General features: G+C 43.1%; 1 protein-coding gene across 6 annotated transcripts in view; it reads right to left on the reverse strand.

The window, feature by feature from the left end:
* The window catches only part of LOC102994025 (alpha-adducin), a 74,203-nt gene extending 63,914 nt beyond the window's left edge, over nucleotides 1-10,289 (reverse strand). For 2 of the 6 annotated variants that reach the window (XM_055086258.1, XM_055086257.1), the window contains exon 1: nucleotides 4,176-4,218. The gene's annotated coding sequence lies outside the window, so the exon portion shown is untranslated. Of the gene's footprint in view, nucleotides 1-4,175; nucleotides 4,219-9,687; nucleotides 9,977-10,146 lie in introns of those variants that run through there. The other 4 variants (XM_055086259.1, XM_028492416.2, XM_028492418.2 and 1 more) reach the window with 4 other exon arrangements.
* Between the last annotated feature and the right edge of the window lie 2,407 nt (nucleotides 10,290-12,696).

Raw genomic sequence — 12,696 nt, forward strand, 5'->3', positions numbered from 1 at the left:
AAAAAAGTGTCCTCCATACTCCAGTCCTACTGTATTTAAAAATGCTATTCTTTTCCTATGTAGCTTAAAGTCATACAAAATCATGTCAAAATATGCTCAACACGTTGAAGCTAACAGATATCAAAGACAATATAATACATTAGTCATAACACTTGTTTAAAAAGGTAATTCTAGGGCTTCCCTGGTGGCGCAGCGGTTGCGCGTCCGCCTGCCGATGCAGGGGAACCGGGTTCGCGCCCCGGTCTGGGAGGATCCCACATGCCGCGGAGCGGCTGGGCCCGTGAGCCATGGCCGCTGAGCCTGCGCGTCTGGAGCCTGTGCTCCGCAACGGGCGAGGCCACAGCAGAGGGAGGCCTGCATACCACAAAAAAAAAATAAATAAATAAAAAGGTAATTCTGGAATAAATAAAGCTCAAAGGGCAAAACTGAGTTAAACTTGCTTCCCTTCATTCCTTCCAACTCAAGTTTCCTGCATGTAGGTCAGAACAAGCATTAACTACTGAACAGTTTTGATAAAGTTTAATATTATGCTATGTTAAGATACCTAAATATTTTAAGGAGCCATGTGTTAGCCAGCAAGCACTGAACAAACTAAGCAAGTATTAGCATGTTTAATCTGTCTGCTACTTAACCATATCTTAGATTCAATTTTTAAAACCTTAGACGATAGGAAATTCAAAAAAAGACATCCCTTCTACTTGACAACATAACTTGCCAAAGCATGGGGGAAAATAAAAAACAAAATGATATATATGATTCAAGGTAAAGTGCTGTTGTTGTTGTTTCACTGACTTTAGATTCTCAAGGAAGCTAGGTATTTAATATATGTAAAAAGAAAAAGAAAATGTTGCCATTCACCATCTCCAACGCAGGAAAAATTTTAAAGTCCTACTGCTAACATAACAGAACAAAGCTTAAGAACATTTATAGGAAGAAATAATGATTCAGAACCCAACAATGTAAAATTTACGATGTCTGGAATCCAATAAAAAATTACCCAACAAGCAAGGAAGCAGGAAAATATGACCCATATTGAAGAGATAAATCAATCAAACCAACCCAGAACTGAAAGAGAAGTTAAAATTACTGGACAAGGTCACTAGAACAGTTAATACAACTGTATTACATATGCTCAAAATCTCAAGTAGGGAGATGAAAGATATAAATATGATACGAATTGAACTTCTAAAGATGAAAGCTACACCATGTAAGATGAAAAATTACACTGAACAAGGTTAATGATAGATTAAACATTGTAGAAGAGAGAGTAGTGAATATGAAGACAGAGCAAAAAAAAACAACCAAAATAAAACATAAAGGGAAAAGACAAATAAATGAACAGAGCATCCGTGAGCTGTGGGGCAACTTTAAATGGTCTAACATGAATGGGACTGGAGTCCTCAAAGGCAACATGGAGAAGGAAACGTGAAAAAATGATGGCCAAAATTTTCTCAAGTTTGACAAACACTATAAACCCACAGATCCAAGAAAGCAGCTCAATGAACCCCAAGCACAAGAAACATGAAAAAAACTACTGAATACAAAAGCACATCAAAATACTATAAAATTGCTCAAAACCAGTGATAGGGAAAATCTTAAAAGCAGCCAAAGAAAAAGACATGTTATGTAGAAGAACAAAGATAAGGATGACAGCAGACTGCTTGTAGGAGGTGATGCAAGCAAGAAGACAGTGAAGGGCTTCCCTGATGGTGCAGTGGTTAAGAATCCACCTGCCAATGCAGGGGACATGGGTTCGAGCCCTCGTCCGCGAAGATCCTACATGCCGCAGAGCAACTAAGCACCACAACTACTGAGCCTGTGCTCTAGAGCCCACGAGCCATAACTACTGAGCTCATGTGCCACAACTACTGAAGCCCATGTGCCTAGAGCCCATGCTCCACAGCAAGAGAAGCCACCACAATGAAAAGCCCACGCACTGCAGCAAAGAGTAGCCCCCCCACTCGCCACAACTACAGAAAGCCCACACACAGCAACGAAGACCCCAACGCAGCCAAAAAATAAATAAATATATTTAAAAAAAAAAAAGACAGTGAAGCAACATCTTTAAAGTAAAACTAAAAGATTTTACCCCAAGGTTTTGAGTTTCCAGACCTTTGGCTCAAAAGTATAATTTTGTGTAGTAAGCTTCTGTGGCAACGGCACCTCTGAATTACAAGCATTACATTTTCTCAAACAGTATCATCTTATTTGGCAAGATGAGCTACAATATGGATAGCATCTGCTTTTTCAGTACAATGTTTCACACTCAAAAGGCATGAGATATATAATTGTTGGGGGTGAATTTAAGACAAGTTACTGTACCATTAGCAATGGTTCCTCTCTCCTTTTTGCCCCCAAGTATATTCTAAATATGTGATAATAAATCACACACTTGAGCAGTACCTATCACTTACAAAGTACTTTTTCATGTAATCATCATAAAAATTCTTTGAAGTAGTTAAGGAAGGTATTATCATCACTGCACAAATGGGGAAACTGAAGTTCAGAAAAAGGGAAGTGATGTGCCCAAGGATAAGAGGTGGAGGAAGTGATGGAGGTGAGGGTAGGAAAGGGGCTTTGCCATTTCTTGGGTTCTTCCTCTGGGCCAGGTTTAATGCTAGCTTAAGATTAATTTGGCAAAATTTACAGCAATATGAATGGACCTAGAGATTATAATACTAAGTGAAGTAAGTCAAGGACAAATATATGATATCACTTATATGTGGAATCTAAAAAGATGATACAAATGAACTTATTTACAAAACAGAAACAGACTCACAGACTTCAAACCCAAACTCAGGGTTACCAAAAGGGAAAGGTCGGGGGAGAGATAAATTAGGAGTTTGGAATTAACATATATACACTACCATATATAAAATAGATAATCAACGAGGACTTACTGTATGGCACAAGGAACTCTACTCAATATTCTGTAATAACCTATATGGGAAAAGAATCTGAATAAAAAGGATATATGTATATGTATAACTGAATCACTTTGCTGTACACCTGATACTAACACAACATTGTGAATCAACTATACTCCAAAATAAAATAAAAATTAAATTAAAAAATATTAATTTGGCAAAGAAAGTCATACAATTAGGTGTAACCAGGTGTTTCTAACTCCAAGTAGCTCTTACTATGGAACCACAGCTGAAATATATTAAACTAAAGGACAAACATGAAATATAAAAATTCATTCTGGGATAGAACTAGAACAATGAAGTTGAAAATTCTACTCAAAGAAGAGTAAAAGCAGATTTCTTGAGAAAGAACAGTCTTTATTTCATTTATTATAATGGACAAAGCTCCCAGTGATAGCCCTGCAACCAATACCATGTGGCATCTCAGGACAGTATTTCTCCTACATAGTTCCTTACTGTAGACCAAAGCAGGATGCAACAAAAGAAAGTCCACTGGCAGACAAAACAATTAAGTCCAGGAGGCAGATGTCTAATTTGATCTAAAGATAAAATTTAAACTCCAGGCAGAAATCAGCAAATGATGCCCCGCCTGAAGCCAAATCCAGCCCACTGCCTGTTTTCATAAGGGTCACAAGCTTTGATTTTTAAAGGCTAAAAACAATTGTATGAAACATAAATATATGATAGACATGAAAATCAATTCAAATTTCAGCAACCATAAATAAGGTTTTATGGGACAGTCATGCTCATTCACTTACATATCATCTATGGCTGCTTTCATGCAACAACAGCAGAGCTGAGTAGTTGCAACAGAGATCATACAGCCCTCAAAGCCTAAAATATTTATTATCTGGCCCTTTACAGAAAGTCTGTCAACTCCTGCTTTAAGGGAACAGATGGGCCTTTAATAATTTGCCATGAACATTATTTCTCACAAATAAGCTCTTAAAAAATTAGGGCTTCCCTGGTGGCGCAGTGGTTAAGAATCCACCTGCCAATGCAGAATACACGGGTTCAAACCCTCGTCTGGGAAGATCCCACATGCCACGGAGCAACTAAGCCCGGGTGCCACAGCTACTGAACCTGCGCTCTAAAGCCCATGAGCCGCAACTACTGAGCCCGTGAGCCACAACTACTGAGCCCAGGAGCCACAACTACTGAAGCCCATGCACCCAGAGCCTGCACTCCACCACAAGACAAGCCATCGCAATGAGAAGTCCGTGCACTGCAACGAAGAGTAGCCCCTACCTGCTGCGACTGGAGAAAGCCCACGCGCAGCAACGAAGACCCACTGCAGCCAAAAATAAATAAATGAATTTATAAAAATGAAAAAAATGCCATTATCAGACAAGATATTTGTGTTGAATGTTCATTAAAAAGCAGTCATACCTTCTTGAATAAAGTATGGTACAACCACATAAAGGAGCACAATGCAACTGGAAGAAGGAATGAGAAATATGTCTATATTATAGTCTGGCATGGACGCCAAATGGTAAGTGAAAAAAAGCCTGGTGGGATTAGGGAAATGCAAATCAAAACTACAATGAGATACCACCTCATACCCATTAGGATGACTATTATGGCTACTATCCATAAAAAGAAAACAAATGTTGGCAAGGATGTGAAAAAACTGGAGCCCTTCTGCTCTACTAGTGGGAATGTAAAATGGTACAGCCACTGTGGAAAACAGTACAGTGGTTCTCCCAAATTTTTTAAACAGAATTACCATATGATCCAGCAATTCCACTCCAGGGTATATATCCCAAAGAACTGAAAGTAGGGTTTCAAAGAGATATCTGTACATCCATGTTTACAGCAGCAGTATTCACCATAGCTGAAATGTGGAAGCAACCCAACTGTCTACTGACGGATGAATGAATAAACAAAATGTGGTATTTACATACAATGGAATGTTATTCAGCCTTAAAAAGGAAGAAAATCCTGATACATTCTATAACATGGATGAACCTCGAGAACATTATGATAAATGAAGTAAGTCAGAGAAAGACAAATACCATATGGTCCCACTTATACATGGAATCTAAAAACAAAACAAGACAAAAAGTAATTCCTTAGTCGGTATTTTATAATAACTATAAATGGAGTATAACCTTTAAAAATTGTTTACCACTACGTATAACTTATATGATATTGTACATCAAATTACTTCAGTTAAAAAAAAGAGGGCTTCCCTGGTGGCGCAGTGGTTGAGAGTCCACCTGCCGATGCAGTGGACGCGGGTTCGTGCCCCGGTCCGGGAGGATCCCACATGCTGCGGAGCGCTGGGCCCGTGAGCCATGGCCGCTGAGCCTGCGCGTCCGGAGCCCGTGCTCCGCAACAGGAGAGGCCACAATGGTGAGAGGCCCGCGTAACGCAAAAAAAAAAAAAGAAAAAAAGATTTTACAAAAAGCAATTCCTAAACATTGAAAGCAAAATAAAAAACAAACACTATACATCCAGTGGTAGCAAAATCATGGAGTAACTATTCAAAGTGACTTTTTTTTTTTTTTTTTTTGGCTGTGTTGGGTCTTCGTTGCTGCACACGGGCTTCCTCTAGTTGCAGTGAGCGGGGGCTACTCTTCGTTGCTTTGCGGTACGCGGGCCTCTCACTGTTGTGGCCTCTCCCATTGCAGAGCACAGGCTCCGGACGCGCAGGCTCAGCGGCCGTGGCTCACGGGCCTAGCCGCTCCGCGGCATGTGGGATCTTCCCGGACCGGGGCACGAACCCGCGTTCCCTGCATCGGCAGGTGGACTCTCAACCACTGTGCCACCAGGGAAGCCCCAAAGTGACTTTAAAACACAGTAATTTGACTACATATTCCAAATAAGGATGCAAAAAAAACCTCTTAAATACTTTATATCAGTTGGTGGTAGTGTTCGTATTACTCTTCTGATACTGAAACATGTACAGTGTGGGATAAACAATGAGTAATTAGAATCAAGATGTTTGTCCTCTTGCTTTACAACTAAAAGTGTCAGTAATCCATGATGTGTGCACTGAAAAGACCTAGAAACAATGATCAACTCAGTAGCAACGAACAACTCCAGGGCACAGATTGTGATTACTAAATACTATTTTATCATTAAAAGAAACCAAGGCCCCTTGGAGAAATGATGATTCCAGGGCTGGGACAGAAATGTACAAGGTGAGCCTGGTGCAGTTTGTCGTACCAGAAAGAAGAGCAATCAAAGACTATTAAGAGTTGTGTCTAAAGGATTTAGGAGCCAATTTGAACAGATTCCTATTGGACAACGATGGAACAAATTGAGCCTCAGTAAGGATCTACTATTAATTGAACCATATCAAATACGTTTAAATCCATGAGTTCACAAGGACACAAATACATATACACAATTCACTGGCTATTTTTGGAGGACACCAACTCATTATTTTGAAAACTAACAAAAAATGGAGCAGAATTAAGCATTTATCTTGCCTTTCCTTACAGAGTTATAATTCAAGAAAACCAAATTACGAAGGAGGGGAAATTACTCTTTATAGAAATATTCAGCTAATCAATGATGAAGTTATATAATTAAAATATCAACATTTTTTTATGCCTAATGAAATAATGACTCTAAACATTGAGCATCAAGGGCTTCTAACAAGAAGAAAGACTATTTGCAGCAACATGGATGTACCTAGAGATTATCATACTAAGTGAAATAAGCCAGACAGAGAAAGACATGTGATATGATATATCACACATATTATAGCATATGATATCACTTTAGTGAAATCTAAAAAAACGATACAAATGAACTTATCTACAAAACAGAAACAGACTCACAGACTGAGAAAACAAACTTATGGTTACCGAAGGGGAAAGGGGGATGGGGTAAGATAAATTAGGAATTTGGGATTAACAGATACTACTATGCATAAAGTAGATAAACAAGTGCCGACTGGATAGCACAGGGATCTATATTCAGTATCTTGGAATAACCTATATTGGAAAAGAATCTAAAAGTATATGTGGATCACTTTGATGTACACCTGAAACACCGTAAATCAACTATATCCAACTTTTTTAAAAAGACTACTAACCCCTATCTGCCTGCTAACCCATGAAGTCTTCTTGCCAAAAATAAATCAAACCCGAACCTGACTGCTCCTTCAGCTCTAACTAAATTAGATTACATCTACAGCAAATTCTGTGTATACTACAGAAGAATAAAATCCAGACTGTGTGTGATTCCACAGGACAAACCACCAATTTCAGCAACAAATAAATTACAAGAGATAACAAAAGATGGAGGAGCCTATAGATTAAAATAAGCCACAACGTATGAATAGCATTTGGATCCTGATTCAAACTGTTAAAATCAAGAAACTTTCAACACTAGTTGGATATTTGAAGGTAATAAGGAATTCTGTGATAGTGGTATCTGTATTTATCGTTTTAAAAAGATGTATATAGATATACATACAGAAATACTTAACGGCTAAAATGATATGACATCTGGGTTTGGGGGTACAGATAAAGCAAAACTGGCCATGAGTTAATAACTGCTAAAGCTGGATGAGGGTAAAGAGACGTTTACTCTACTAGTCTCTCTACATGTGTGGAAAGAACTAAACATGTAAAAATAAATAAACAAGTCCACATACTCAGCCATAAAAAGGAACAAAATTGGGTCATTTGTAGAGACATGGATGGATCCAGAGACAGTCATACAGAGTGAAGTAAGTCAGAAAAAGAAAAACAAATATCGTGTATTAACGCATATATATGGAACCTAGAAAAACAGTACATATGAACCAGTTTGCAGGGCAGAAATAGAGACACAGAAGTAGAGAACAAACGTATGGACACCAAGGGGGTAAAGTGGTGGGGCTGGTGTGATGAATTGGGAGATTGGGATTGACGTGTATACACTAATATGTATAAAATAGATAACTAGTAAGGACCTGCTGTATAAAAAAATAAATACAATAAAACTCAAAAATTCAAAATAAATAAATAAACAAGTCCAGTTAAACTCTAAGTTTCACATAATAAAAATGTCTTTTTATATTAATTGTCAAACTGTTAAAAAAAATTATGACGATCAATAAAATTTTAACACTGGCTGGATATTTGATTTTTTTCAATTTTTTTAAAGTATCTTTTAAAGGATTTCAGTATTTTCTGATTCAATACAAGGACTACTTGAAAGAACTAACTAAAAACTAATAACCAATCTAAAGAAACATTTTTATAGTAAAATCAATAACAAAAAACTGAATACCAAACAAAACCTTACCAACATCGGATAGCATCAAAGAGTTAAAAGAGAAACGGTGAGCTGTATAAATTATATTTTAGAAAAGAAACTATCCCACCTTTCGGAGACTGGGTAGAATTTAGATTCCTGTCATTCAGTGAGCCTCTGTAACTAAAACCACAAAAGCAGTAGAACAAATCATACCATTTGTCCTGCTGTAACCCACGTCAAAACTCTGAAAAGCAGTTGGGACTGCCAAAACCATCCGCTTCCTTAAAAAACAACTTTACTATGGCATATTACTCAACCATAAAAAGAAATGAAATTGAGTTATTTGTAGTGAGGTGGATGGACCTAGAGTCTGTCATACGGAGTGAAGTAAGTCAGAAAGAGATAAACAAATACCGTATGCTAGCACATACATGGAATCTAAAAAAAAAAAAAAAAAAAAAAAAGAATGGTCATGAAGAACCTAGGGGCAAGACGGGAAGACGCAGACCTACTAGGGAATGGACTTGAGGACACGGGGAGGGGGAACGGTTAGCTGGGACAAAGTGAGAGAGTGGCACGTACATATATACACTCCCAAATGTAAGATAGCTTAGTGGGAAGCAGCCGCATAGCACAGGGAGATCAGCTCGGTGCTTTGTGACCACCTAGAGGGGTGGGATAGGGAGAGCGGGAGGGAGACGCAAGAGGGAGGGGATATGGGGATATATGTATACATATAGCTGATTCACTTTGTTATACAGCAGAAACTAAAACACCATTGTTAAGTAATTATACTCCAATAAAGATGCTAAAAAAAAAAAAACCCAACTTAGCTGATTCACTTTGTTATAAAGCAGAAACTAAAACACCATTGTTAAGTAATTATACTCCAATAAAGATGCTAAAAAAAAAAAAACCCAACTTTACTATTCTAGTTTAACCCACAGTCAGAATACTAAGATTCTGGATTTTAAAAAGTAATTTACACGTGGGCTGGCACTTGCCCATTAACTAAAGACTGCAGTTATTACAATCCCACCCTCATACAATTCACCCTCTTTGACTGGGATGCCCTCCCCTCTTTGGTGCCTGCTGAACCCCAGCTCACCGACTCCGACTCGTTTTCACTGGGGGCTTCTACTGATGTGTTCAGCAAAGAAGACAGCAGCCTACTTCCTAAACCCATTAAGATTTAACCAATTTTTCAAAAAAACCTTTCTGTAACAACTTATCAGCACTGCACACCGCTCTCAGCTCTGTTTTTGGTTCTTGGGGATAGAACAAATTGCTTTATGTCATTTAGGCATAAAATCATATGGTCAAACCACCAGCCGCTGCAGGTTAACCAAAATACTTACTTTAAGACTGCATGAAGTGAACACAAACACCTGTAAAATACCTTGAGCCATGAATTACAAGAGCAAAAATAAAAGTAATTGCCAAAGACAGAGACCCTCTGACCGCCCCCCCGCCCCACCAAAAGAAACGAAAAAGAAAGGAAAGAGAGAGCGAGATGACCAACAGCTCCTTCTCTAATAAAGTTGCAGGACAACCCTATTACCATCCGTAGGCAGATGTGGCTTTTCTCTTTGGGCAGAAGCTGTCGTTTTTTCAAAAAAACGAGAGCAGACGGGCAGAATCAGGATGCCCGCGTCTGTCTGCGTCTGTGCTCGAACCCTGGAGCCGTCAACCCTGTGGGCCACGGACCCGGCGGCCGCGAGCACCGCGCTGACCCAACGTCCGGCCCGGATCCTCCTTTCCCACACGGGCGCCCGAAGCCCACCACCCAGTCCACCGACGAGCTGCCCAGACGCTCCCACAGACCAGCCCGTGCGACGAAAGGTCTGCAGGGCGTCGGCCCCTCTGCGCCAGTCAAGGCCGACGGCCGAACGGCGGGGAACCCACCCCTGCCCGCCCAGAACGGCCCCCGGGGCCGCCTCCACCCTCCGCGCCGCCGCCACAGGCCCCGCCGCTAGGCCTGGAGCCCCGGGCCTGCCGCCGTCCTGCACACGGGCCTCACCTCAGGGTCGAATCGCGGGCAGCGCGCAGGCTACCAGGTCTCAGCGCGGCCGCCGCCCGTCCGCTCCGGCTCCGCCCCCTGTCCGCCGCACTTACCCTGCCGGCAGCCCCCACCGGCCTGCCCGGCCTCCCGCCCCTTCAGCCCTCTGCACAACCCCAGAAGCCCGAGCTGGGTGCGGCCTGCGGCGCAGCAGCCCAACAACGCACCACCCCATAGGCCCAGCCCTTGCTGCACCTCCCAGCAACGCGTGCTGCTATTGGCTGAGAGCGGGCGGGAGAGGTGGAGCAGGGCCTGGGTGGGAGGGGTTACCGCCTCTGGCCACCGCTTTTCCGGGGACGGACTTCGGGGGCTGCGCCTTCCCCCTGCGGACGAAGTAGGGTCCAAAGTGTGGGGACGGCCAGTCGCAGCCCCTCATGCCTCGTCGCTGAAGCAGGTCGGGCCGTCGTGCCAGCGGCGCCCGCTCACCCAGAACCGCTCCGTTACTCATTCATTGTTGCTGGTCAGGCTCGTGGAGGTCTCCTGCGGGCCAGATTCGTGCGATGCGCAGGAGGGCTTACCAAAGGGTAGTTTCCAGGCCCTGCTTAGCCTGAGGCTGGGGGCCTCTCCCTGCCCGCATCGCCCACTCCTCCAGCGGACGGACCCTGCCCCCTGTGCCCAGCCCTGTGCTGGTCTGCATCCAGAAGCCCTTGCCAGGGTGCCCGGGACCACGGGCAAAGTTTGGGGCCGGGCTGGCAGCCAGGGCGAGGCCAGGACAGCGGGGCCTGTGGATCCCGATAAGGCTCCATCGACGCGGCCTCTGCCTTGGTGCCTGGAGCCTGGCCTGCTGATGCTGCTTGAAATGAAAGAGCACAGTCACTGCTGCAGAACCAGGGCATTGGTGAGACCAGGCCACCTGCCAGTGACCTGGAGGCAAGACTAGAGATCACATCAGCACCTGCCCCCAAACTGCCCCTCCTTGTCTCATCCGAGTCCCCAAAAGACCCTGGAGACATATGGGCTAGCTCCCTTTATACCCATAGAAAGTTGAGGCCCAGAGCTGAGCAGTGGAAGAATAGTGTGGAATCCAGTCCTTCCCTCCCAGCAGGGTCCCCTTTGGCCTTGTCCACAGAGGGTCGGGGATACTGTCTATGGATAATAGACAGTGACCTCTGATCTCCTGGACACTGGCTTTTCTCAGAAGACTTCTGACAAGACTCCACAATTCTGCATCTATCACTTCTGTTTCCCTTGCACCCAGCAACAAGGCCTGGCCCGCAAGAGGTGTCAGTGGGGGCTTGCTGAAAGGAGGAAGGGAAGGGAGGAGTAGAAGACGACTGAGCATGTTAAGTAGAGACATAGAAGATACAAAAAAGACCCAAGTCAAACAAATAAAGGTGAAAAACACAGTGTCAGAAATGAAGAATACACTGGGTGAGATCAACAGCAGGTTAGACCCAGGGACTTCCCTGGTGGTACAGTGGTAAAGAATCCACCTTCCAACGCAGACTCTGTGCTTCCACTGCAAGGGGTGTGGGTTCAATCCCTGGTCGAGGAACTAAGATCCCACATGGCCACGGGGCAACTAAGCCTGCACACTACAACTACTGAACTCGCGTGCCTCAATGAGAGAGCCTGCATGCCACAAACTGTAGAGCCCATGCACCCTGGAGCCCATGTGCCACAACTACTGAGCCCACGTGCCCTGGAGCCCACAGGCCACAACTAGAGAGAGAAAACCTGCACGCCACAACTAAAGAGAAGCCCGCATGCCACAACTAGAGAGAAGCCCACGCGCCGCAAGGAAAGATCCTGCGTGCTGCAACTAAGACCCAAAGCCGCCAAAAAAAAAAAAAACAATAAAACCCCAAACCAAACCAAACCAAAACAAACACAACAGATTAGACCCAGCAGAAGAAAATCTTAGTGAACTTGAAGACATGAAAAAAGAAACTAAATGAAACAGAGAGAAAAGAGCTTGGAAAAGAATGAACAGAGCACCAATGAGCTGTAGGACAACTTCAAGAGGGCTAGTATAGACGTTAATTGGAGTCCCTGAAAATAGAGGTGAGTGTTGGGAGGACAGAAATACTGTTTGAAGATATAATGGCTGAATTTTTTTAATTTCATGAAAACTACAAACCCACCCAGATCCAAGCAGCTCAAGAAGTAACTTCTGGGGACTTCCCTGGTGGTCCAGTGGTTAAAACTCCATGCTTCCACTGCAGGGGATGTGGGTTCAATCCCTGGTCGGGGTATAAGATCCCACATGACATGCAGCATGGCTTCCCCCATGCTGTAACTTCTGGCTTGCTACTGAGCTCCGGTAGAAATGCAGTGTTTCTATGGGACATCTGAGGCCAGAACTGCCCATCACTTGGTTCTGTCAGACCACCAAGACATAAAGCCAGGTAGAAAAATCATCATCTGAAAGCATTTGATCCAGGATTGGATTCATGTAGGTGCAGAGGTAAGTGGTCCAGACCCCTACTCCTACAGCTCTGATACCTCTCCCTCAGCTCTCACCTGTGGTCTCAGGGGATTCCCTGCGACACAGTGACAGAGGAGGAAAAA

The sequence above is a fragment of the Physeter macrocephalus genome, chromosome 7, assembly GCF_002837175.3.
Source record: "Physeter macrocephalus isolate SW-GA chromosome 7, ASM283717v5, whole genome shotgun sequence".
NCBI lineage: Eukaryota > Metazoa > Chordata > Mammalia > Artiodactyla > Physeteridae > Physeter > Physeter macrocephalus.